The 27803-nt window shown below is 41.9% G+C and overlaps 1 protein-coding gene and 1 non-coding gene across 2 annotated transcripts in view; both read left to right on the top strand.

Moving 5' to 3' along the window:
* LOC119161633 (frequenin-1) overlaps positions 1-27803 on the top strand; it is a 1172367-nt gene that overhangs the window by 460063 nt on the left and 684501 nt on the right. The gene's annotated exons all lie outside the window — the stretch shown is intronic.
* On the top strand, positions 7814-7886 carry TRNAL-CAA (transfer RNA leucine (anticodon CAA)). Its single transcript has one exon. It is a non-coding gene; the product is annotated as a tRNA-Leu (tRNA).

Here is a 27803-nt window from a genome sequence, read left to right as displayed (position 1 = left end):
AACCCAAAAATGTGAATGGAGGGAAGGCCGCTGAGAAAGCTCAGTGGTTAGAGCATCATACGCCTTTTTCGAAGGTCGTAGGCTCGATTCCTGCTCGCGGCTGGTTATTGTTTCTCCCACTTTTCTTATTTATTTACAATCTATTGGTTCTAATAACTTCCCCTGTACACTTCTTGCCATTACTGTCTGTTAGATGTCATCAATATTGTGTTAAAACACGGAAAAAAGAACCCTTAGCTGTACACTTCTTTCCCTTATTCAATAACGAGTGTCTCGTACTGGCAGACTTGGTGTCATTAGGTTGTATACGTGGGACTATTATTCAGCTGCCCACTCGTAATAGGTTCACGTGCTACGAGACGCCACATATGCGCATAAAAGAGTGTTTCACGCTCGTCGATTGGCTTAGAGATGGCGCTGACGGACACTGCTACTTCTAATTTCACATATAAACACAAAAAAGTGGATGGAGGGAAGTCTGCTGTGATAGCTCAGTGATTAGAGAATCGAACGCGTTATTCGAAGGTCATAGTTCGATTGGTTATTTTTCACCCACGTATCTTTCTTATTTGCAATCTATTGGTTCTTATAACTTCCCCTGTACATTTCTTGGCATTACTCTCTGTTAGATCTCATCAATATTGTGTTAAAACACGGAAAAACGAGCCCTTAGGTATACACATATTTCCCTTATTCATTAACGAGGGTCTCGCACTGGCAGACTTGGTGTCACTAGGTTTTACACATGGGACTATTAATCAGCTGCCCACTCGTAATAGGTTCACGTGCTACGAGACGCCACATATGCGCATAAAAGAGTGTTTCACATTCGACGATTGGCTTAGAGATGGCGCTGACGGACACTTCTACTTCAAAATTCACATAAAAACCCAACAAAGCGGATGGAGGGAAGGCCGCTGTGATAGCTCAGTGGTTAGAGCATCGAACGCGTTATTCGAAGATTGTAGGTTATATTCTTCCTCACGGCTGGTTATTTTTCACCCACTTTTCTTTCTTATTTACATTCCATTGGTTCTAATAACTTCCCATGTACATTCTATGGCATTACTGTCTGTTAGATCTCATAATTAATGTGTCAAAACACAGAAAAACGAGCTCTTAGGTGTACACTGATTTCCCTTATTCATTAACGAGGGTCTCATACTGGCAGATTGGTGTCATTAGGTTGTATACGAAGGAATATTAATCAGCTGCCCGCACGTAATAAGTTCACGTGCTACGTGACGCCACTAATGCGCATAAAAGGGTGTTCCACACTCGTCTCTTGGCTTATAGATGGCGCTGATGGCCACTCTTACTTCTTAATTCACATATAAACCAAAATAAGTGGATGGAGGGAAGGCCGCTGTGATAGCTCAGTAGTTAGAGCATCCAACGTGCTATTCAAAGGTCGTAGGTTCGATTCCTGCTCACGGCTGGTTACTTTTTCACCCACTTTTCTTTCTTATTTATATTCTATTGGTTCTAATAACTTTCCTTGTACCTTTCTTGGCATTACTGCCAAGAAAGGTACAAGGGGTACACGCGCTTCAATCAAACCATGCGATCACCTGACTTTCCCGCTTGCCAGCCTTCCGGTTTGCGCGTTCGTGAATGCCTGCCGGTGCTCGACCCCCCACAGTTATCAGCATCGACGGATTCATCAACTGGCAGCTATATAAGGAGCTGGATCTTCGGCCGCCCCTTTAGTGGGCATGGAACTTCGGCAAAGATGTACACGCATCTGACACCCTTCCGTTATATTGTGCAGGTTAGTTCACCGGTTTCCCTCTATGTTAAAAAAACAAACAACGTTTGTTTGCTGATGCTTCCATGCCCACAAGTTTTGCTTATGTCCATTTGTGAGTGTGTTCATGTCGTTAGGCTTCTGGCTATGTCCGGCGATGTTGAGGAAAACCCGGGCCCGTTAAAAGAAGATACGGGGAAGCAATACAACGAGTTAATCTCGTTGATTAAGGGGCTGCACTTTAAGATAGACGCAAAACACGAAAAACTTATGGAATCCATTAACGAAGTTAGAGAAGCGCAAGTGTCTCTTGAACAAAAAGTGGCAGAATTAGACAACCGATTATGCGCAGTTGAGGAATGTGTCCGGGTCTCAGACAGCGAGCCGAATCGTCAACGGGTACCGGAGGTACTTTCGGTTAACAAGCGCCTTGACGAACTTGAAGATCGTTCTCGCCGAGAAAACTTGATTTTTTATGGAATAGAAGATTGCGATTCGGAAACATGGGCGCAATCAGAAGAAAAAATTTGCCAAATCCTCAATGAAACTCTGAAGCTAAACTTGGGAAGTAGCGACGACCGCATATCCCACGCGCACAGGCTAGGCAGATTCGTAGTTGGCAAATCTCGACCAGTGATCGTAAAATTTGCTTCTTTTAAGTTCCGAGAAAGCATACTGCAGTCTAGAAGTAGTTTTCGCGAGTCTCATGTGTCAATCAGCGAGGATTTCTGCCGCGCAACAAGAAGCGTGCGCAAGAAGCTTTTTGAATTCGGCAGGGCGAGTGGCGAGAAGTATACCGTCAAGTACAATAAGCTTTACATCAACAAAAAGTGCTTTGTGTACTCTCCGGTGACCGACAGCGTTTGTGAGCTGCATACAAATGCGCAGAACTCATCAGAAGCTTCGTCCTCCGCTACCCATGCCGACGAAGATACGCTCTTATCCTAACAAAGTTCACCCCTCGGCTACTTATCGTAACTACTCAGTTTTATATTCTAACGTACGAAGTGTTCTTAACAAACGGGATGCATTATCTTCAATTTTTGATGACTGCGCCGCCGATGTTGTAGTGTTAACGGAAACCTGGCTTACCCCTAACATTGCAAGTGTGGAGCTGTTCGATTGTGAAAATAATTATACCATTTACAGATGTGAAAGAGAAGAATCGCCAGGAGGTGGTGTACTTATAGCCGTAGCTGATTATATAGTTTCTAGCCATATAGTAATAGCATCACCTTTAGAATTTGTCTGTGTTTCCCTCCATGTCAACTATCAAAATGTCATATTTTGTGGCTGTTACCGCCCTCCGAGTGCGACGCCAGTTTTTTGCGAGCAACTGCATGATGCTTTGAATGATATTGTCAAAAGGCACCAGCATACACCTGTTTTTATTCTAGGCGATTTTAACTACCCGAAAATAAACTGGTCACTTCCTTCCTGTTCATTAAGCTCACTTTCAGCCGACAGTTTACATTTCGTGGAACTGTGCGAAGATTTTAACCTTACCCAACTCGTAACGCAACCAACAAGAATGGGCCCCAATTCATCAAATGTTCTTGATCTGATTCTCACCACTGTACCTGACCTTGTCCATTCTATTTCATATATCCCAGGCATAAGTGACCATTGTTTCGTGCACTTCAATCTAACAGGTTCTTCAAGGCGTCGGTCAAACAATTGGAAAACAATAAGAGACTACTCACGCGGCGATTATGACTCAATCAACAGTGAACTCGAATCGAATTTTGAGAGCTTTGCTAATGGCTTCTTTGATCGCAGCGTTCAACAAAACTGGAACTTGTTCAAAATGAAAGTTGAATCTTTAATCACGCGATACATTCCCACATACGTTTTCAAGGGTCGCCAACGCCCCCCTTGGTTCTCAACTGACTTAAAAAAATTGCGGAATAAAAAGAAACGGTTGTTCCGTCAGGCAAAGCAGACTAATTCGTTAGCCCGGTGGCACGTGTACAAATCTGTCCTTTCCGAATACAGAGCAGCTATCAAGGAAGCCAAGCGCGTTTTTCTTAATAATACCCTTCCCTCAATTCTTGTAACCAACCCTTCTAAGTTTTGGAAAACTGTTAAACCTAGGGAAAAGAAAAACATTTCGCTTACGAACTCAGACGGGCAGCCAGTTCGCTGTGAAGAGTGTTGCATTGCATTAAATGATTTTTTTGTTACTTCTTTTTCAAGTTGTTCTGCTTCTGCGTTGCCGCAAATGCCTAGTCGTGATTTTTTACCCATGTATCCTGTTACCGTTGATGCATTTGGAGTGCAAAATTTAATTCACAAGCTTAAGTTATCCTCTCCTTGTGGCGTAGATGAAATCAACTCAAAGTTTCTAAAAAACACTGCATTGTATTCATCAATTTACTTGTCCTTAATCTTTTCGCAATCTATTCAGACCTCCACTTTGCCGCTTGACTGGAAGGTGGGGAAGGTGGTCCCTCTGCACAAATCTGGTAACACACAGTCTCCTCTCAATTACAGACCAATTTCCCTAACCAGTGTTCCTTTTAAGATGTTAGAACATATAATTTACTCCAACCTTGTCTCATTCCTAGAATCAAATTCTTTTTTTACTCCCTAACAGCATGGATTCCGAAAAAGTTACTCATGTGAAACCCAACTTCTTTATTTTACTAATGACATAGCATCGGCTTTAGATCGCGGCTCACTTGTGCATTGCATTTTTCTTGACTTTCAAAAAGCTTTCGATAAAGTACCTCACCAATTACTCCTCCTGAAAATTAGTACCTTAAACATTGACCCGAACATTCTTAAATGGATTGAATGCTTTCTGACTAATCGCACTCAGTTTGTAACAACTAATGGCTATAACTCACCTCTTTCTAAAGTAACATCCGGCGTACCCCAAGGTTCCGCATTAGGCCCTTTACTCTTTTTTATATATATTAATGATCTCCCAGACAGCATTAACTCTGCTATAAGGTTATTTGCAGATGATTGTGTAATTTACCGCGAAATAAACAATGAATATGATAACCAATTTCTACAGTCAGACCTTGACACGGTCTCAACCTGGTGCAATAAATGGCTTATGACTCTTAACTCTAACAAATCTAAATGCATGTCAATAACCCGGCGATCTATTTCTCCCCCCTGTACCTACAGAATTAACGCCGTTCCCCTCCAGCATGTCTCTTCATATAAGTACCTCAGCGTTTACATTACCAACAATCTATCTTGGCACACGCATGTTACCTACATCTGTAATAACGCTAACCGAACGCTAGGATACTTACGCCGCAACTTTTCTCGTGCTCCGCTGTCCCTCAAAATTCTATTATACCGATCACTAATTCGCCCAAAGCTTGAGTACGCATCCGCTATATGGGATCCCGTGCAGCAAAATTTAATTAACGCGTTAGAATCTGTTCAGAACCGCTCAGTTCAGTTCATTTGTTCTAATTATTCCCGTACTGCTAGCATATCAGAAATGAAATCTAACCTTGACCTACCCAATTTAACTGTCCGGAGGAAACTGGCGCGACTGCATTTTTTTCATAAAATATTTTTTCACAATCCATCAATGAAGCGAGACCTCATTTCACAACCGTCATACCACTCATCGCGTATTGATCATCAGCATAAGGTTGCCATTCCGTTTTGCCGCACCAAATTATTTTCAGCAGCCTTCTTACCGAAAATAGCCGCCGATTGGAACCACCTTCCCTCTTCCGTTGTATCAATAACAGACCCTTTGTTATTCAAGACTGCAATTTCTCAGAAATGCTTGTAACTATACGCAGTTTTCATTATCTATCTTTGTCTTGTATGTGCTTGAATTCTTATACATTTTTAGTTGACTTATGTTGCCTTCCTGATTTGCGCATCTGATACTTGTTACTTTATTTTGTCTTTTTTTCTTGTGTGTTATATATGTTGTACCCACCCCCTCTGTAATGCCCTACGGGCCCTGAGGGTATTCTAATAAATAAATAAATAAATACTGTCTGTTAGATCTCATTATTATTGTGTCAAATCTCGGAAAAACGAGCCCTTAGGTATGCACCTCTTTCTCTTATTCATTAACGAGGGTCTCGTACTGGCAGACTTGGTGTCACTAGGTTTTACACGAGGGACTATTAATCAGCTGCCCGCTCGTAATAGGTTCACGTGCTACGTGACGCCACATATGCGCATAAAAGAGTGTTTCACATTCGACGATTGGCTTAGAGATGGCGCTGACGAACACTCCTATTTCTAAATTCACATATAAACCCAAAAATGTGAATGGAGGGAAGGCCGCTGAGATAGCTCAGTGGTTAGAGCATCCAACGCGTTTTTCGAAGGTCGTAGGCTCGATTCCTGCTCGCGGCTGGTTATTGTTTCTCCCACTTTTCTTTCTTATTTACAATCTATTGGTTCTAATAACTTCCCCTGTACATTCCTTGGCATTACTGCCTGTTAGATCTCATCAATATTGTGTTAAAGCACGGAAAAACGAACCCTTAGGTGTACTCTTCTCTCCCTTATTCTGTAACGAGGGTCTCGTAGTGGCAGACTTGGTGTCATTAGGTTGTATACGAGGGACTATTAATCAGCTGGCCGCTCTTAATAAGTTCACGTGCTACGTGACGCCACATATGCGCATAAAAGAGTGTTTCACACTTGTCTTTGGCTTATAGATGGCGCTGACGGACACTTCTACTTCAAAATTCACATAAAAACCCAACAAAGCGGATGGAGGGAAGGCCGCTGTGATAGCTCAGTGGTTAGAGCATCGAACGCGTTATTCGAAGGTTGTAGGTTCGATTCTTGCTCATGGCTGGTTATTTTTCACCCACTTTTCTTTCTTATTTACATTCTATTGGTTCTAATAACTTACCCTGTACATTCCTCGGCATTACTGTCTGTTAGATCTCATTATTAATGTGTCAAAACACGGAAAAACGAGCCCTTAGGTGTACACTGATTTCCCTTATTCATTAACGAGGGTCTCATACTGGCAGACTTGGTGTCATTAGATTGTATACGAAGGACTATTAAGCAGCTGCCCGCTTGTAATAAGTTCACGTGCTACGTGACGCCACATATGCTCATAAAAGAGTGTTTCACACTTGTCTTTGGCTTATAGATGGCGCTGACGGACACTCCTACTTCTAAATTCACATATAAACACAAAAAAGTGGATGGAGGGAAGTCTGCTGTGATAGCTCAATGGTTAGAGAATCGAACGCGTTATTCGAAGGTCGTAGGTTCTATTCGTGCTCATGGCTCGTTATTTTTACGCCCAATTTTCTTTCTTATTTACACTACATTGGTTCTAATGACTCTTCCTGTACACTTCTTGCCATTACTGTCTGTTAGATCTCATCAATGTTGTGTTAAAACACGGAAAAAAGAACCCTTAGCTATCCACTTCTTTCCCTATTCATTAACGAGTGTCTCGTACTGGCAGACTTGGTGTCATTAGGTTGTATACGAGGGACTATTATGCAGCTGCCCGCTCGTAATAAGTTCACGTGCTACGTGACACCACATATGAGCATAAAAGAGTGTTTCACGCTCGTCGATTGGCTTAGAGATGGCGCTGACGGACACCTCTACTTCAAAATTCTTATATAAACCCAAATAAGTGAATTGAGGGAAGGCCGCTGTGATTGCTCAGTGGTTAGAGCATCGAACGCGTTATTCGAAGGTTGCAGGTTAGATTACTGCTCACGGCTGGTTAACTTTTCACCCACTTTTCCTTCTTTCATTGGTTCTAATAACTTCCCCTGTACATTCCTTGGAATTACTGTCTGTTAGGTCTCATTATTATTGTGTCAAAAGAGGGAAAAAGGAGCCCTTAGGTATACACTGATTTCCCTTATTCATTAACGAGGGTCTCGTACTGGCAGACTTGGTGTCATTAGGTTGTATACGAAGGACTATTGAGCAGCTGCCCGCTCGTAATAAGTTCACGTGCTACGTGACGCCAGACATGCGCATAAAAGAGTGTTTCACACTCGTCCCTTGGTTTATAGATGGCGCTGACGGACACTGCTACTTCTAAATTCACATATAAACCCCAAAAAACAGGATTGAGGGAAGGCCGCTGTGATAGCTCAGTGGTTAGAGCATTGAACGCAATATTGAAAGGTCGTAGGTTCGATTCCTGCTTACGGCCGTTTATTTTTTCACCCACTTTTCTTTTTTATTTACATTCCCGTTGTTCTAATAACTTCTCCTGTACCTTCCTTGGCATTACTGTCTGTTAGATCTCATTATTATTGTGTCAAAACACGGAAAAACGAGCACTCAGGTATACACTTCTTTCTCTTATTCATTAACGAGGGTCTCGTACTGGCAGACTTGGTGTCACTAGGTTTCACACGAGGGACTATTATTCAGCTGCCCGCTCGTAATAAGTTCTCGTGCTACGTGACACCACATATGCGCATAAAAGAGTGTTTTACACTCGTCCCTTGGCTTATCGATGGCCCTGACGGACACTCCTACTTCTAAATTCACATATAAACCCAAAAACGTGGATGGAGGGAAGGCCGCCGTGATAGCTCATTAGTGGTTAGAGCATCGAACACGTTGTTTGAAGGTCGTAGGTTTGATTCCTGCTCACGGCATGTTAATTTTTCACCCACTTTTCTTTCTTATATACATTCCAATGGTTCTAATAATTTCCCCTGTACATTCCTTGGCATTACTGTCTGTTAGATCTTATTATATTGTGTAAAAACACGGAAAAACGAGCCCTTAGGTATACACCTCTTTCCCTTATTCATTACCGAGGGTCTCGTACTGGCAGACTTGGTGTCATTAGGTGGTATACGAGGGACTATTAATCATCTGCCCACTCGTAATAAGTTCACGTGCTACGTGATGCCACATATGCGCCTAAAAGAGTGGTTCACACTCGTCGCTTGGCTTAGAGATGGCGCTGACGGACACTCTACTTCTAAATTCACATATAAACCCCAAAAAACTGGATTGAGGGAAGGCCGCTGAGATAGCTCAGTGGTTAGAGCATTGAACGCATTATTGAAGATCGTAGGTTCGATTCCTGCTTACGGCTGTTTATTTTTACACCCACTTTTCTTTTTTATTTACATTCCATTTGTCCTAATAACTTCTCCTGTACCTTCCTTGGCATTACTGTCTGTTAGATCTCATTATTATTGTGTCAAAACACGGAAAAACGAGCACTCAGGTATACACTTCTTTCTCTTATTCATTAACGAGGGTCTCGTACTGGCAGACTTGGTGTCACTAGGTTTCACACGAGGGACTATTATTCAGCTGCCCGCTCGTAATAAGTTCTTGTGCTACGTGACACCACATATGCGCATAAAAGAGTGTTTCACATTCGACGATTGGCTTAGAGATGGCACTGACGGATACTCCTACTTCTCAATTCGCATATAAACCCAAAAAACTGAACGGAGGCAAGGCCGCTGAGATAGCTCAGTGTTTAGAGTGTCAAACGCGTTATTCGAAGGTCGTAGGTTCAGTTTCTGCTCACGGCATGTTAATTTTTCACCAACTTTTTTTTCTCATGTATATTCCATTGGTTCTAGTAACTTCCCCTGTACATTCCTTGGCATTACTGTCTGTTATATCTTATTATTATTGTGTCAAAACTAGGAAAAACGAGCCCTTAGGTATACATTTCTTTCCCTTATTCATTAACGAGGGTCTCGTACTGGCAGACTTGGTGTCATTAGGTGGTATACGAGGGACTATTAATCATCTGCCCACTCGTAATAAGTTCATGTGCTACGTGATGCTACATATGCGCATAAAAGAGTGTTTCACACTTGTCATTGGCCTATAGATGGCGCTGACGGACACCTCTACTTCAAAATTCACATACAAACCCAAAAAAGTGGGTGGAGGGAAGGCCGCTGTGATAGATCAGTGGTTAGAGCATCCAACGCGTTATTCGAAGGTCATAGGTTCGATTCCTGCACACAGCTGGTTATTTTATCACCCACTTTTCTTTCTTGTTTACATTCCCTTGGTTCTAATAACTTCCTCAGTACATTCCTTAGCATTACTTTCTCTTAGAACTCATTATTATTGTGTCAAAACACGGCAAAACAAGCCCTTAGGTATACACTTCTTTCTCTTATTCATTAACGAGGGTCTGGTACTAGAAGACTTGGTGTGAAGAGGTTGTATACGAGGTACTATTAATCAGCTGCCCGCTCGTAATAAGTTCACGTGCTACGTGACGCCACATCTGCGCATAAAAGAGTGTTTCACACTCGTCTCTTGGCTTATAGATGGCGCTGATGGCCACTCTTACTTCTTAATTCACACATAAACCAAAATAAGTGGATGGAAGAAAGGCCGCTGTGATAGCTCAGTGGTTAGAGCATCCAACGTGCTATTCAAAGGTCGTAGGTTCGATTCCTGCTCACGGCTGGTTACTTTTTCACCCACTTTTCTTTCTTATTTACATTCCATTGGTTTTAATACCTTCCCCTGTACATTTCTTGGCATTACTGTCTGTTAGATCTTATTATATTGTGTCAAAACACGGAAAAACGAGCCCTTAGGTATACACTGATTCTCTTATTCATTAACGAGGGTCTCGTACTGGCAGACTTGATGTCATTAGGTTGTATACGAAGGACTACTAATCAGCTGCCTATTCGTAATAAGTTCACGTGCTACGTCACACATATGCGCATGAAAGAGTGTTTCACACTTGTCTTTGGCTTACAGATAGCGCTGACAGACACTCCTACTTCTAAATCCACATATAAACACAAAAAAGTAGATGGGGAGAAGTCTGCTGTGATAGCTCAGTGATTAGAGAATCGAACGCGTTATTTGAAGGACGTAGGTTCTATTCCTGCTCACGGCTGGTAATTTTTTCACCCACTTCTCTTTCTTATTTACATTCAATTGGTTCTAATAACTTCCCCAGTACATTTTTTGGCATTACTGTCTGTTAGATCTCATTATTATAATGTCAAAACACGGAAAAACGAGCCCTTAGGTATACAATTCTTTCCCTCATTCATTAACGATGGTTTCGTACTGGGAGACTTGGTGTCATTAGGTTGTATAGTAGGGACTATTATTCAGCTGCCCGCTCGTATTAAGTTCATGTGCTACGTGATGTCAAACATGCGCATAAAAGGGTGTTTCATACTCGTCTCTTGGCTAATAGATGGCGCTGACGGCCACTCTTACTTCTAAATGCACATATAAACAAAAAAAAACTGGATGGAGGGAAAGCCGCTATGATAGCTCAGTGGTTAGAGCATCGAACGCGTTGTTCAAAGGTCTTAGGTTTGATTCCTGCTCACGGTTGGTTATTTTCTAACCCACTTTTCTTTCTTTTTACATTCTATTGGTCCTAATAACTTTCCTTGCGCCTTTCTTGGCATCACTGTCGGTTAGATCTCATTAATAATGTGTCAAATCTCGGAAAAACGAGCCCTTAGGTATGCACTTCTTTCTCTTATTCATTAACGAGGGTCTCGTACTGGCAGACTTGGTGTCACTAGGTTTTACACGAGGGACTATTATTCAGCTGCCTGCTCGTAATAGGTTCACGTGCTACGTGACGCCACATATGCGCATAAAAGGGTGTTTCACATTCGACGATTAGCTTAGAGATGGCGCTGACGGACACTCCTACTTCCAAATTCACATATAAACCCAAAAAAGTGAATGGAAGGAAGGCTGCTGAGATAGCTTAGCAGTTAGAGCATCCAACGCGTTATTCGAAGGTCGTAGGTTCGATTCCTGCTTACGGCATGTTAAAGTTTTCACCAACTTTTCTTTCTTATATACATTCCATTGGTTCAAATAACTTCCCCTGTACATTCATCGGCATTACTGTCTGTTAGATCTCATTAATATTGTGTCAAAACACGGAAAAACGAGCCCTTAGGTATACACTTCTTTCCCTTATTCATTAACAATGGTCTCGTAATGGGAGACTTGGTGTCATTAGGTTGTATACGAGGGACTAATATTCAGCTGCCCACTCGTAATAAGTTCACGTGCTACGTGATGCCACATATGCGCATAAAAGGGTGTTTCACACTCGTCTCTTGGCTTATAAATGGCGCTGACGCCCACTCTTACTTCTAAATGCACATATAAACAAAAAAAACTGGATAGACAGAAAGCCGCTGTGATAGCGCAGTGGTTAGAGCATCGAACGCGTTGTTCAAAGGTCGTAGGTTTGATTCCAGCTCACGGTTGGTTATTTTCTAACCCACTTTTCTTTATTTTTACATTATATTAGTCCTAATAACTTCCCCTGTACCTTTCTTGGCATTACTGTCTGTTAGATCTCAATATTATTGTGTCAAATCTCGGAAAAACGAGCCCTTAGGTATGCACTTCTTTCTTTTATTCATTAACGAGTGTCTCGTACTGGCAGACTTGGTGTCACTAGGTTTTACACGAGGGACTATTAATCAGTTGCCCGCTCGTAATCGGTTCACGTGCTACGTGACGCCACATATGCGCATAAAAGAGTGTGTCACATTCGACGATTGGCTTAGAGATGGCGCTGACGGACACCTCTACTTCTAAATTCACATACAAACCCAAAAAAGTGGATGGATGGAAGGCCGCTGTGATAGCGCAGTGGTTAGAGCATCCAACGCGTTATTCGAAGGTCGCAGGTTCGATTCCTGCTCACGGCTAGTTAATTTTTCTCCCACTTTTCTTTCTTATTTACAATCCATTGGTTCTAATAATTTCCCCTGTACATTCCTTGGCATTACTGTCTGTTAGATCTCATTATTAATGTGTCAAAACACGGAAAAACGAACCCTTAGGTATACACTTCTTTCCCTTATTCATTAACGATGGTCTCGTACTGGCAGACTTGGTGTCATTAGGTTGTATACGAGGGACTATTATTCAGCTGCCCAATCGTAATAAGTTCACGTGCTACGTGACGCCAAATATGCGGATAAAAGTGTGTTTCACACTCGTCTCTTGGCTTATAGATGGCGCTGACGGCCACTCTTATTTCTAAATGCACTTATAAACAAAAAAAAACTGCATGGAGGGAAGGCCGCTGTGATAGCTCAGTGGCTAGAGCATCGAACGCGTTGTTCAAAGGTCGTAGGTTTGATTCCTGCTCACGGTTGGTTATTTTCTAACGCACTTTTCTTTCTTATTTACATTCCATTGGTCCTAATTACTTTCCCTGTACCTTTCTCTGCAATACTTTTTGTTAGATCTCATTAATATTGTGTCAAAACTCGGAAACACGAGCCCTTAGGTATGCACTTCTTTCTCTTATTCATTAACGAGGGTCTCGTACTGGCAGACTTGGTGTCACTAGGTTTTACACAAGGGACTATTACTCAGCTGCCCGCTCGTAATAGGTTCACGTGCTACGAGACGCCACATATGCGCATAAAAGAGTGTTTCACATTCGACGATTGGCTTAGAAATGGCGCTGACGGACACTCCTGTTTCTAAATTCACATATAAACCCAAAAATGTGAATGGAGGGAAGGCCGCTGAGATAGCTCAGTGGTTAGAGCATCCAACGCCTTTTTCGAAGGTCGTAGGCTCGATTCCTGCTCGCGGCTGGTTATTGTTTCTCCCACTTTTCTTATTTATTTACAATCTATTGGTTCTAATAACTTCCCCTGTACACTTCTTGCCATTACTGTCTGTTAGATCTCATCAATATTGTGTTAAAACACGGAAAAAAGAACCCTTAGCTATACACTTCTTTCCCTTATTCATTAACGAGTGTCTCGTACTGGCAGACTTGGTGTCATTAGGTTGTATACGAGGGACTATTATTCAGCTGCCCGCTCGTAATAAGTTCACGTGCTACGTGACACCACATATGCGCATAAAAGAGTGTTTCACGCTCGTCGATTGGCTTAGAGATGGCGCTGACGGACACCTCTACTTATAAATTCTTATATAAACCCAAAAAAGCGAATTGAGGGAAGGCCGCTTTGATTTCTCAGTGGTTAGAACATCGAATGCGTTATCCGAAGGTTGGAGGTTAGATTACTGCTTACGGCTGGTTAATTTTTCACCCACTTTTCCTTCTTTCATTGGTTCTAATAACTTCCCCTGTACATTCCTTGGCATTACTGTCTGTTAGATCTCATTATTATTGTGTCAAAACACGGAAAAACGAGCCCTTAGGTATACACTGATTTCCCTTATTCATTAACGAGGGTCTCGTACTGGCAGACTTGGTGTCATTAGGTTGTATACGAAGGACTATTAAGCAGCTGCCCGCTCGTAATAGGTTCACGTGCTACGTGACGCCACACATGCGCAAAAAAAAGTGTTTCACACTCGTCCCTTGGTTTATAGATGGCGCTGACGGACACTGCTACTTCTAATTTCACATATAAACACAAAAAAGTGGATGGAGGGACGTCTGCTGTGATAGCTCAGTGATTAGAGAATCGAACGCGTTATTCGAAGGTCATAGTTCGATTGGTTATTTTTCACCCACGTATCTTTCTTATTTGCAATCTATTGGTTCTTATAACTTCCCCTGTACATTTCTTGGCATTACTCTCTGTTAGATCTCATCAATATTGTGTTAAAACACGGAAAAACGAGCCCTTAGGTATACATTTCTTTCCCTTATTCATTAACGAGGGTCTCGTACTGGGAGACTTGGTGTCATTATGTTGTATACGAGGGACTATTAATCAGCTGCCCGTTCGTAATAGGTTCACGTGCTACGTGACGCCACATATGCGCATAAAAGTGTGTTTCACATTCGAAGATTGGCTTAGAGATGGCGCTGACGGACACTCCTACTTCTAAATTCACATATAAACCCAAAAAAGTGAATGGAGCGAAGGCCGCTGAGAAAGCTCAGTGGTTAGAGCATCCAACGCGTTATTCGAAGGTTGTAGGTTCGATTCCTGCTTACGGCATGTTAAATTTTTCACCAACTTTTCTTGCTTATATACATTTCATTGGTTCTAATAACTTCCCCTGTACATTCATCGGCATTACTGTCTGTTAGATCTCATTAATATTGTGTCAAAACACGGAAAAATGAGCCCTTAGGTATACACTTCTTTCCCTTACTCCTTAACGATGGTCTCGTACTGGGAGACTTGGTGTCATTAGGTTGTATACGAGGGACTATATGGGGCACTACACCGCATCAGACATTGGGGCACTACACTGCATCAGACATGCGTCATTTACCCGTCCTGATTGTGCAGGGTGCTCTCCTCTGTGGCGCGGTGTGCTGGACGGCTGCCCAGCGTGAGCATGGTCACGACCTTCTGCTGCCGCCTTTCCGTGTTTCATCGCCAGCTACGCTGATACTGGATGACATCGTTGCTTCTACCTGGCAACAAAGTTTTCCTTCAACGATCCACGTCACAGCTGGTCCAGGATATAAAAGCTACCGTACCTCCGGCGGATTTGGGCACTACACCGCATCAGACATGCGTCATTTACCCGTCCTCTTTGTGCAGGGTGCTCTCCTCTGTGGCGCGGTGTGCTGGACGGCTGGCCAGCGTGAGCATGGTCACGACCTCCTGCTGCCGCTTTTCCGTGTTTTATCGCCAGCTACGCTGATACTGGATGACATCGTTGCCTCTACCTGGCAACAAAGTTTTCCGTCAACGATGCATGTCACAGCTGGTCCAGGATATAAAAGCTACCGTACCACTGGCGGATTTGGGCACTACACCGCATCAGACATGCGTCATTTACCCGTCCTGATTGTGCAGGTTAGTTACCTAGGCGGTGCTGCCGGTCCAAGGAGTAGTGACTACTGTTTGTTCTTTGTTCTACAGTACTTTAGTGGGCGGTGTCGTGCCCACCAAAGTACTGTGCTATGATGAAGCGCTTTATCTGCTCAGTGTCGCGATGTTGTTCCGCTGCTATGTCCTTGCTGCTCTTAATGGCCGGCGATGTAGAGACAAATCCTGGTCCGCCCCTGTGCAAACAACACAGGAGGGTGTGCTTTCATTAGTATTGGATACCATGCGTAGGCTCGAGACCGGTCAAACGGAAATACTTAATGAGCTGAAGGGCATAAAGGAAAAGCAACGTGCTACAGATATGGCAATTACGCAGCTGTCTGGCCGTGTTACGTCACTGGAAAACACAATAGAGTCACTTAGCATACCTAAGCTCAGTGGCCTTGATCCTTCCTTGTGTGACCTAGCTGCGAAACTAAATAAGGTTACAGAAAGATGCTGAGAACAGGTCTCGGCGGTCGAACTTGCTTTTCTTTGGGCTTGAGGATGATAAAAAATAAAAATGGGATGATTCTGAGCAGAAAATTATTACCTTCTGCGCCTAAAAGCTGGAAGTTACTATCACTGAGAGCCATTTTGAGCGTGTTCATCCACTAGGGAAATTTGCCTTGAATAAGCGCAGACCTATCGTTGCGAAACTTGCATTCTTCAAGGACAAGCAGCGAATTCTTGCATCTGCGCGTAAGCTCAAAGGCTCGACTTATTCAATTAGAGAAGACTTTTCTGTTGCGACCAGGTTAGCAAGGCGGAAGTTACTTGAATTTGCCAAGATGCAGAATAAGAGAGGCAAGCTGGTCTTTGATAAACTACTGATTGATCAACAAACGTATGTGTATGATAGTGCGACAGACACTGTTATAGCAGCTGCTAGATAGCTAGGCAGGGATAAAAGAACTCGAGCAATACCTAGACCTAGTCGCAGCAGTTCTCAAACACTAACTTTATTTCTTACTAATATTCGAAGCCTTCTTCCTAAACGTGATGATTTGTGTTCCTTCTTGGAAGATGCTGATAGCGATATTGTTGCACTTACGGAAACCTGGCTGCATCCGAATGTAATGGACAGTGAAATTTTTGCCAACCCAAATAAGTATAGCCTTTATAGACATGACCACAAAGCTAAAAAAGGCGGTGGTGTTCTTATAGCTATCGAAAAAGGATTAGTGCCGTTTCTGGTGAATACCGACTCCTGCCTTGAAATAGTGTGGGCCGCCTGTACTACATCAACGGCAAAGGTACTGGTTGGCGTCTGCTACCGTCTGCCGGATTCCAATAGTTCCTTCATGGACGAACTTCGAAGTTCCATTACTTCGGCTATCGGTAAATACCCAGCCGACATTACTTACCTGGTTGGTGACTTTAACTTTCCGCAAATAAATTGGTCTCAATTGTCATCTTCTTGCCAAAATGCAACAGAGCTCATAAACCTCACCTTAGACTTCAACTTTTTCCAAGCAATTAATCAGCCAACCCGCGGTACTAATATTCTTGATCTCGTTTTCTGCAATGCTCCTGAGTCAATTAGTGATGTTTTATACCTTGACGGTTTTAGTGATCACAGGCGTATCCAATTACAACTTACCATTCCTCTTGCATTTCAAGGTAGCACGATCACTCAAATCCGCGATTACAATCGAGCTAATTATAAGGATATGAATATTGCACTTAACAAATTTTTCGTTCGGACATTTTTGCCTTCGTTTTTTGATAGGACCGTTGAGCAGAACTGGGTGCTTTTTAAGAACGTGCTAACAAATGTAGTGCACCGATACGTTCCCGTGGTGTCCATTTCCAACGATAAAACTAATCCCTGGTTTAACAAACATCTTAATCGTCATCGTAATAAAAAGAAGCGTCTTTACAGAAAAGCTAAGCTTGCACCTACATCATCGGTTTGGAAAAAATATCGCGAATGCTTAAAAAGCTACTGTTGCGCCGTTCGAACTTCAAAAAAGAAATATTTTTCCCAGGATTTTCCCTCTCTCTTGAAATCTAATCCTAAAAAGTTTTGGCGTGTTGTGTCTCCTAATAGCATTAGTAATCACATTTCACTGTATGACGATAAACAGCAGCCACTTGATGATAGCGAATGCCCGCATGTCTTTAACAAATATTTTGCTTCTGTATTTACGAGGGAAGATCATTCCAACATACCCATTGTTCCTGATCATGATTATCAGCACATGAGTGCGATTGATGTCTCCGCTGAAGGTGTCGCTAATCTCATAGGAAATCTCAAGATCTCAACAAGTGCTGGAGTTGACAACATTAACTCTAAAATATTAAAAAACACAGTCCTAATATCAAGTGAAATTCTTTGCTATATTTTTCAGCAATCATTATCATCAGGCTTATTACCCACGGACTGGAAGATCGCCAAGGTCATCCCAATTTTCAAAAGCGGTAATAAAAATTCCCCGCATAACTACCGACCCATATCACTAACATGCATTTGCTGTAAGTTACTTGAACACATTATCGCCTCCCATATTTACGCTCATCTTGAACATAATTCCTTCTTTTTTCCTCAGCAACATGGTTTCAGAAAAGGACTGTCATGTGACACGCAGCTGCTAGAATTCACAACTGACTTGCACTCTAACATGGACGCTAATCTTCAAACGGATTGTATTTTTTTAGATTTTGCCAAAGCATTTGACTGTGTGGCACACTCGCGTTTATTCTCGAAATTATCAGCTCTCTGTCTGGATTCTTTAACATTATCATGGCTTCGTAACTTTCTTTCTTTCCGTCAGCAGTTTACTTCAGCTAACAGTTTTACCTCATCTCTCTGTGACGTAACATCATGTGTGCCCCAGGGCAGTGTCCTTGGTCCTTTACTGTTCCTAATATACATTAACGATTTACCCACAGGCATATCTTCTAACCTGCGTCTTTTCGCTGACGACTGCATTATTTACCGCTCAATTAAATCCACCGAAGATCACCTCGTACTTCAAAATGATCTCATATTACTTGCAAAGTGGTGTGACAAATGGCAGATGAGTCTTAACTCTACTAAATGCAAGGTTATCACTTTCAGCCGCAAGCGCATCAATTCCGATTTTTCATACCTCATAGATAGCACATTAGTATCCCAGGCATCATCGTATAAATATTTAGGCGTCCACCTCAAGCACAATCTTTCATGGGACATGCATATAAACACCATTACTGCCAAGGCATCCAGGTCACTTGGATACCTGCGCCGGAACTTGTGGAACTCACCAAGCAGTCTAAGACAACTCACCTATGGAACCATAGTTCGTCCGCAATTAGAATACGCTTCACCAGTGTGGACTCCTCATCAAATCTACCTGACTAACAAGCTTGAGTCTGTACAAAACAGAGCCGCTCGTTTCATTACTTCCAACTACAGCCCACATTCCAGCATAACGTAAATCAAACATGACATACCGCTTGTGCCATTAATTGTACGTCGTTCCATTTCTCTTTTATCTTTATTCCATAAATATCGCTATAGCATCAGGCCATCTCCCTTACCACTGGAAGCGCCTTCACGCATATCACGCCGCTTGCATAATCAATATAGCATTAAACGCATCAGTGGACGAACTAACACTTTCAATTTATCAGCACTTCCCCGAGCCATTGTTCTATGGAATGATCTTCCCGACAATATTGCATCTATCAGTAAACATTAAGCATTTCTTGACCAATTGAGTAAGCATTTCTTGAAATAGTATCATGTCGTCACCATTACTTTTTATTTCGCGAATTCTTCCGCCATTCTTTTTTTTGCGAGTGTGTGTGATTGGCGAAAAATTGTTTCATGGAATAAGAAATGCTGTTCCTCTGTTTGAAAATGCTTTGCACTGTACATATGTATGTGTTTGTATATATATATATATATATATATACATATATATTTATATATATTTGTTTTTTTGGCTGTTTTTTGCCATGTGTAAAAAAGGGAAGGGGAAAAAGGGAGAAAAAAAGGAAAGGGAGGAGGGAAAAAGTTCCTTAACTGCACTGTACCTTTTTTTTCAATTTGGTTTCCCTGTATTTATTAATGCATTTATCTCTGATATTTTTTGTTTCGTACTTGCTCCCCTTACTCAATTCCCTATCTTGCCCTGTAAGGTATCATGAATTAACAAATAAATAAATAAATAGACTAATATTCAGCTGCCCGCTCGTAATAAGTTCACGTGCTACGTGATGCCACATATGCGCATAAAAGGGTGTTTCACACTCGTCTCTTGGCTTATAAATGGCGCTGACGGCCACTCTTACTTCTAAATGCACATATAAACAAAAAAAAACTGGATAGACAGAAAGCCGCTGAGATAGCTCAGTGGTTAGAGCATGGAACGCGTTGTTCAAAGGTCATAGATTTGATTCCAGCTTACGGTTGGTTATTTTCTAACCCACTTTTCTTTCTTTTTACATTCTATTGCTCTTAATAACTTCCCCTGTACCTTTCTTGGAATTACTGTCTGTTACATCTCATTATTATTGTGTCAAATCTCGGAAAAACAAGCCCTTAGGTATGTATGCACTTCTTTCTCTTATTCATTAACGAGGGTCTCGTACTGGCAGACTTGGTGTCACTAGGTTTTATAAGAGAACGATTATTCAGCTGCCCGCTCGTAATTGGTTGACGTGCTACGTGACGCCACATTTGCGCATAAAAGAGTGTTTCACATTCGACGATTGGCTTAGAGATGGTGCTGACGGACACCTCTACTTCTAAATTCACATACAAACCCAAAAAAGTGGATGGATGGAAGGCCGCTGTGATAGCGCAGTGGTTAGAGCATCCAACGCGTTATTCTAAGGTCGCAGGTTCGATTCCTGCTCACGGCTAGTTAATTTTTCTCCCAATTTTCTTTCTTATTTACATTCCATTGGTTCTAATAATTTCCCCTGTACATTCCTTGGCATTACTGTCTGTTTGATCTCAATATTAATGTGTCAAAACACGGAAAAACGAACCCTTAGGTATACACTTCTTTCCCTTATTCATTAACGATGGTCTCGTACTGGCAGACTTGGTGTCATTAGGTTGTATACGAGGGACTGTATTCAGCTGCCCACTCGTAATAAGTTCACGTGCTACGTGACGCCACATATGCGCATAAAAGAGTGTTTTACACTCGTCTCTTGGTTTATAGATGGCGCTGACGGGCACTCCTAGTTCTAAATTCACATATAAACCCAAAAAAGTGGATGGAGGGAATGCCGCTTTGATAGCTCAGTGGTTAGAGCATCGAACGCGTTATTCGAAGGTCGTAGGTTCGATTCGTGCTCATGGTTCATTATTTTACGCCAAGTTTTCTTTCTTATTTACATTGCCTTGGTTCTAGTAACTTCCCCTGTACACTCCTTGGCATTACTGCCTGTTATATCTCATCAATATTGTGTTAAAGCACGAAAAAACGAACCCTTAGATGTACTCTTCTCTCCCTTATTCATTACCGAGGGTCTCGTAGTGGCAGACTTGGTGTCATTAGGTTGTATACGAGGAACTATTAATCAGCTGGGCACTCGTAATAAGTTCACGTGCTACGTGACGCCACATATGCGCATAAAAGAGTGTTTCACACTTGTCTTTGGCTTATAGATGGCGCTGACGGACACTTCTACTTCAAAATTCACATAAAAACCCAACAAAGCGGATGGAGGGAAGGCCGCTGTGATAGCTCAGTGGTTAGAGCATCGAACGCGTTATTCGAAGGTTGTAGGTTCGATTCTTGCTCACGGCTGGTTATTTTTCACCCACTTTTCTTTCTTATTTACATTCCATTGGTTCTAATAACTTCCCCTGGACATTCCTTGGCATTACTGTCTGTTAGATCACATTATTAATGTGTCAAAATACGGAAAAACGAGCGCTTAGGTGTACACTTATTTCCCTTATTCATTAACGAGGGTCTCATACTGGCAGACTTGGTGTCATTAGGTTGTATACGAAGGACTATTAAGCAGCTGCCCGCTTGTAATAAGTTCACGTGCTACGTGACGCCACATATGCACATAAAAGAGTGTTTTACACTTGTCTTTGGCTTATAGATGGCGCTGACGGACACTCCTACTTCTAAATTCACATATAAACACAAAAAAGTGGATGGAGGGAAGTCTGCTGTGATAGCTCGGTAATTAGAGAATCGAACGCGTTATTCGAAGGTCGTAGGTTCGATTCGTGCTCAAGGCTCGTTATCTTTACGCCCAATTTTCTTTCTTATTTACATTCCATTGGTTCTAATAACTTTCCCTGTACACTTCTTGCCATTACTGTCTGTTAGATCTCATCAATATTGTGTTAAAACACGGAAAAAAGAACCCTTAGCTATACACTTCTTTCCCTTATTCATTAACGAGTGTCTCATACTGGCAGACTTGGTGTCATTAGGTTGTATACGAGGGACTATTATTCAGCTGCCCACTCGTAATAAGTTCACGTGCTAGGTGACACCACATATGCGCATAAAAGAGTGTTTCACGCTCGTCGATTGGCTTAGAGATTGCGCTGACGGACACCTCTACTTCTAAATTCTTATATAAACCCAAAAAAGTGAATTGAGGGAAGGCCGCTGTGATTGCTCAATGGTTAGAGCATTGAACGCGTTATTCGAAGGTTGTAGGTTAGACTACTGCTCACGGCTGGTTAATTTTTCACCCAATTTTCCTTCTTTCATTGGTTCTAATAACTTTCCCTGTACATTCCTTGGCATTACTGTCTGTTAGATCTCATTATTATTGTGTCAAAACACGGAGAAACGAGCCTTTAGGTATACACTGATTTCCCTTATTCATTAACGAGGGTCTCGTACTGGCAGACTTGGTGTCATTAGGTTGTATACGAAGGACTATTAAGCATCTGCCCGCTCGTAATAAGTTCACGTGCTACCTGACGCCACACAAGCGCATAAAAGAGTGTTTTACACTCGTCCCTTGGTTTATAGATGGCGCTGACGGACACTGCTACTTCTAAATTGACATATAAACACAAAAAACTGGATGGAGGGAAGTCTGCTGTGATAGCTCAGTGATTATAGAATCGAACGCGTTATTCGAAGGTCATAGTTCGATTGGTTATTTTTCACCCACGTATCTTTCTTATTTACAATCTATTGGTTCTTATACCTTCCCCTGTACATTTCTTGGCATTACTGTCTGTTAGATCTCATTAAAATTGTGTCAAAACACGGAAAAACGAGCCCTTAGGTATACACATATTTCCCTTATTCATTAACGAGGGTCTCTTTTTAGAAGACTTGGTGTCATTAGGTTGTATACGAGGGACTATTATTCAGCTGCCCACTCGAAATAAGTTCACGTGCTACGTGACGCCACATATAAGCATAAAAGAGTGTTTTACACTCGTCCCTTGGTTTATAGATGGCGCTGACGGACACTCCTAGTTCTAAGTTCACATATAAACCCAAAAAAGTGGATGGAGGGAATGCCGCTTTGATAGCTCAGTGGTTAGAGCATCGAACGCGTTAAGCGAAGGTCGTAGGTTCGATTCGTGCTCATGGCTCGTTATTTTTACGCCCACTTTTCTTTCTTATTTACATTCCATTGGGTCTAATAACTTCCCTTGTACATTTCTTGCCATAACTGTCTGTTATATCTCATCAATATTGTGTTAAAACACGGAAAAAAGCACCCTTAGGTATACACTTCTTTCCCTTATTCATTGACGAGTGTCTCATACTGGCAGACTTGGTGTCATTAGGTTGTATACGTGGGACTATTATTCAGCTGCCCGCTCGTAATAAGTTCACGTGCTACGTGACGCCACATATGCGCATAAAGAGTGTTTCACACTTGTCTTTGGCTTATAGTTGGCACTGACGGACATTTCTACTTCTAAATTCACATATAAACCCAAGAAAGTGAATAGAGGGAAGGTCGCTGTGAAAGCTCAGTGGTTAGAGCATCAAACGCGTTATTCGAAGGTTGTAGGTTCAATTCCTGCTCACGGTTAGTTATTTTTTACCCACGTTTCTTTCTTATTTACAATCTATTGGTTCTAATAACTTTTCTATACATTTCTTGGCATTACTGTCTGTTAGATCTCATCAATATTGTGTTAAATCACGGAAAAACGAGCCCTTAGGTATACGCATATTTCCCATATTCATTAACGATGGTCTCTTATTAGAAGACTTGGTGTCATTAGGTTGTATACGAGGGACTATTATTCAGCTGCCCACTCGAAATAAGTTCACGTGCTACGTGACGCCACAAATGACCATAAAAGAGTGTTTTACACTCGTCCCTTGGTTTATAGATGGCGCTGATGGACACTCCTTGTTCTAAATTCACATATAAAGCCAAAAAAGTGGATGGAGGGAATGCCGATTTGATAGCTCAGTGGTTAGATTGTCGAACGCTTTATTCGAAGGTCGTAGGTTCAATTCCTGCTCACGGCTGTTCATTTTTTCACCAACTTCTCTTTCTTATTTACAATCAATTGGTTCTAATAACTTCCCCTGTACATTCCTTGGCATTACTGTCTGTTAGATCTCATTATTAATGTGTCAAAACACGGAAAAACGAACCCTTATGTATACACTTCTTTCCCTTATTCATAAACGAGGGTCTCGTACTGGCAGACTTGGTGCCACTAGGTTTTATACAAGGGACTATTAATCAGCTGCCCGCTCGTAATAAGTTCACGTGCTACGTGACGCCACATATGCGCATGAAAGAGTGTTTCACACTTGTCCTTGGCTTATAGATGGCACTGACGGACACTCCTACTTCTAAATTCACGTATAAACACAAAAAAGTTGATGGAGGGAAGTCTGCTGTGATAGCTCAGTGATTAGAGAATCGAACGCGTTATTCGAAGGTCATTCGAAGGTCGTAGGTTCGATTCCTGCTCACGGCTCTTTATTTTTTCACCAACTTCTCTTTCTTATTTACACTCAATTGGTTCTAATAACTTCCCCTGTACATTCCTTGGCATTACTGTCTGTTAGACCTCATTATCAATGTGTCGAAACACGGAAAAACGAACCCTTAGGTATACACTTCTTTCTCTTATCAATAAACGAGGGTCTCGTACTGGCAGACTTGGTGTCATTAGATTGTATACGAGGGACAATTAATCCGCTGCCCGCTCGTAATGAGTTCACGTGCTACGTGACGCCTGATATGCGCATGAAAGGGTGTTTCACACTCGTCGTTTGGCTTAAAGATGGCGCTGACGGCCACTCTTACTCCTATCTCACACATAAACCGAAAAAAAGTAGATGGAGGGAAAGCCGCTGTGATAGCTCAGTGGTTAGAACATCGAATGCGTTGTTCGAAGGTCGTACGTTTGTTTCCTGCTCACGACTGGTTATTTTATAACCCACTAATCTTTCTTATTTACATTCCATCGGTTCTATTAACTTCCCCTGTACATTCCTTGGCATTACTGTCTGTTAGAGCTCATCAATATTGTGTTAAAACACGCAAAAACGAGCCCTTAGGTATACACATATTTCCCTTATTCATTAACGAGGGTCTCTTATTGGAAGACTTGGTGTGATTAGGTTGTATACGAAGGACTATTAATCAGCTGCCCTGCGAAATAAGTTCACGTGCTACGTGACGCCACATATGAGCATAAAAGAGTGTTTTACACTTGTCCCTTGCTTTATAGATGGCGCTGACGGACACTCCGACTTCTAAATTCACAGTTAAACCCAAAAATTGAATAGAGGGAAGTCTGCTGTGATAGCTCATTGATTAGAGAATCGAACGCGTTATTCTAAGGCCGTAGGTTCGATTCGTGCTCATGGCTCGTTATTTTTACGCCCGCTTTTCTTTCTTATTTACATTCCATTGGTTCTAATAACTTCCCCTATACATTTATGGCCATTACTGTCTGTTAGATCTCATCAATATTGTGTTAAAACACGGAAAAAGAACCCTTAGGTATACAATTCTTTCCCTTATTCATAAACGAGTGTCTCGTACTGGCAGACTTGGTGTCATTAGGTTGTATACGAGGGACTATTATTCAGCTGTCCGCTCGTAATAAGTTCACGTGCTACGTGACGCCACATATGCGCATAAAAGAGTGTTTCACACTTGTGATTGGCTTATAGATGGCGCTGACGGACACTTCTAAATTCACATATAAACCCAACAAAGTGGATGGAAGGAAGGCCGCTGTGACAGCTCAGTGGTTAGAGCATCGAACGCGTAATTCTAAGGTTGTAGGTTCGATTATTGCTCACGGCTGGTCATTTTCCCCCACTTTTCTTTCTTATTCACAATCCATTGGTTTTAATAACTTCCCGTGTATAATCCTTGGCATTACTGTCTGTTAGATCTCATTATTATTGAGTTAAAACAGGGAACAACGAGTCCTTAGGTATACACATATTTCCCTTATTCATTAACGAGGGTCTCTTATTGGAAGACTTGGTGTCATTAAGTTGTATACGAGGGACTATTAATCAGCTGCCCACTCGAAATAGGTTCACGTGCTACGTGACGCCACATATAAGCATAAAAGGGTGTTTTACTCTAGTTCCTTGGTTTATAGATGGCGCTTACGGACACTCCTAGTTCTAAATTCACTTATAAACCATAAAAAGTGGATGGAGGGAAGTCTGCTGTGATAGCTCATTGATTAGAGAATCGAACGCGTTATTCGTAGGTCATAGGTTCGATTCCTGCTCATGGTTGGTTATTTTTCACCCACTTTTCTTTGTTATTTACAATCTATTGGTTCTAATAACTTCCGTTGTACATTTCTTGCCATTACTGTCTGTTAGATCTCATCAATATTGTGTTAAAACACGGGAAAATGAGCCCTAGTTATACACATATTCTCTTATTCATTAACGAGGGTCTCTTATTGGAAGACTTGGTGTCACTAGGTTTTATACGAGGGACTATTATTCAGCTGCTTGCTCGTAATAAGTTCACGTGCTACGTGACGCCACATATGCGAAGAAAAGGGTGTTTCACACTCGTCGCTTGGCCTATATATGGCGCTGACGGACACTCCTACTTCTAAATTCACATATAAACACAAAAAAGTAAACGGAGGGAAGCCTGCTGTTATAGCTCAGTGATTAGAGCATTGAACGCGTTATTCGACGGTCGTAGGTTCGATTCGTGCTCATGGCTCATTATATTTACGCCCACTTTTCTTTCTTATTTACATTGCATTGGTTCTAATGACTTCCCTGTACATTTCTTGCCATTACTGTCTGATAGATCGCATCAATATTGTGTTAAAACACGGAAAAACGAGCCCTTAGGTATACACTTCTTTCCCTTATTCATTAACGAGGGTCTCGTACTGGCAGACTTGGTGTCATTAGGTTGTATACGAGGGACTATTATTCAGCTGCCCACTGGAAATAAGTTCACGTGCTACGTGACGCCACATATGAGCATAAAAGAGTGTTTTACGCTCGTCCCTTGGTTTATAGATGGCGCTGACGGACACTCCTAGTTCTAAATTCACATATAAAGCAAAAAAGTGGATGTAGGGAAGGCCGCTGTGATAGCTCAGTGGTTAGAGCATCGAATGCGTTCTTCGAAGGTTGTAGGTTCGATTCTTGCTTACGGCTGGTTATTTTTCACCCACTTTTCTTTTTTAATTACATTCTATTGGTTCTAATAGCTTCCCCTGTACATTCCTCGGCATTACTGTCTGTTAGATTTCATTATATTGTGTAAAATCACTGAAAAACGAGCCCTTAGGTATACACTGATATCCTCTTTCATTAACGAGGGCCTTGTACTGGCAGACTTGGTGTCATTAGGTTTTATACGAAGGACTATTAAGCAGCTGCCCGCGCGTAAGAAGTTCACGTTCTACGTGACGCCACATATGCGCATAAAAGCGTGTTTCACACTTGTCTTCGGCTTATTGATTGCGCTGGCGGACACTCCTAATTCCAACTTCACAGTTAAACCGAAAAAACTGGATAGAGGGAAGGCCGCTGTGATAGCTCAGTGGTTAGAGTGTCGAACGCGTTATTCGAAGGTCGTAGGTTCGATTCCTCCTCACGGCTGTTTATTTTTTCACCAACTTCTCTTTATTATTTACATTCCATTGGTTTTAATAACTTCCCCTCTACATTTCTTGCCATTACTGTCTGATAGATCTCATCAATATTGTTTTAAAACACGGAAAAACGAACCCTTAGGTATACACTTCTTTCTCTTATTCATTATTGAGGGTCTCGTACTGGCAGGCTTGGTGTCATTAGGTTGTATACGAGGGAATATTAATCAGCTGCCCACTCGAAATAAGTTCACGTGCTACGTGACGCCACATATAAGCATAAAACAGTGTTTTACACTCGTTCCTTGGTTTGTAGTTGGCGCTGACGGACACTCTT

Source organism: Rhipicephalus microplus, chromosome X (genome assembly GCF_043290135.1).
Source record: "Rhipicephalus microplus isolate Deutch F79 chromosome X, USDA_Rmic, whole genome shotgun sequence".
Lineage (NCBI taxonomy): Eukaryota > Metazoa > Arthropoda > Arachnida > Ixodida > Ixodidae > Rhipicephalus > Rhipicephalus microplus.
This window is presented reverse-complemented; position numbering and strand designations above follow the sequence as displayed.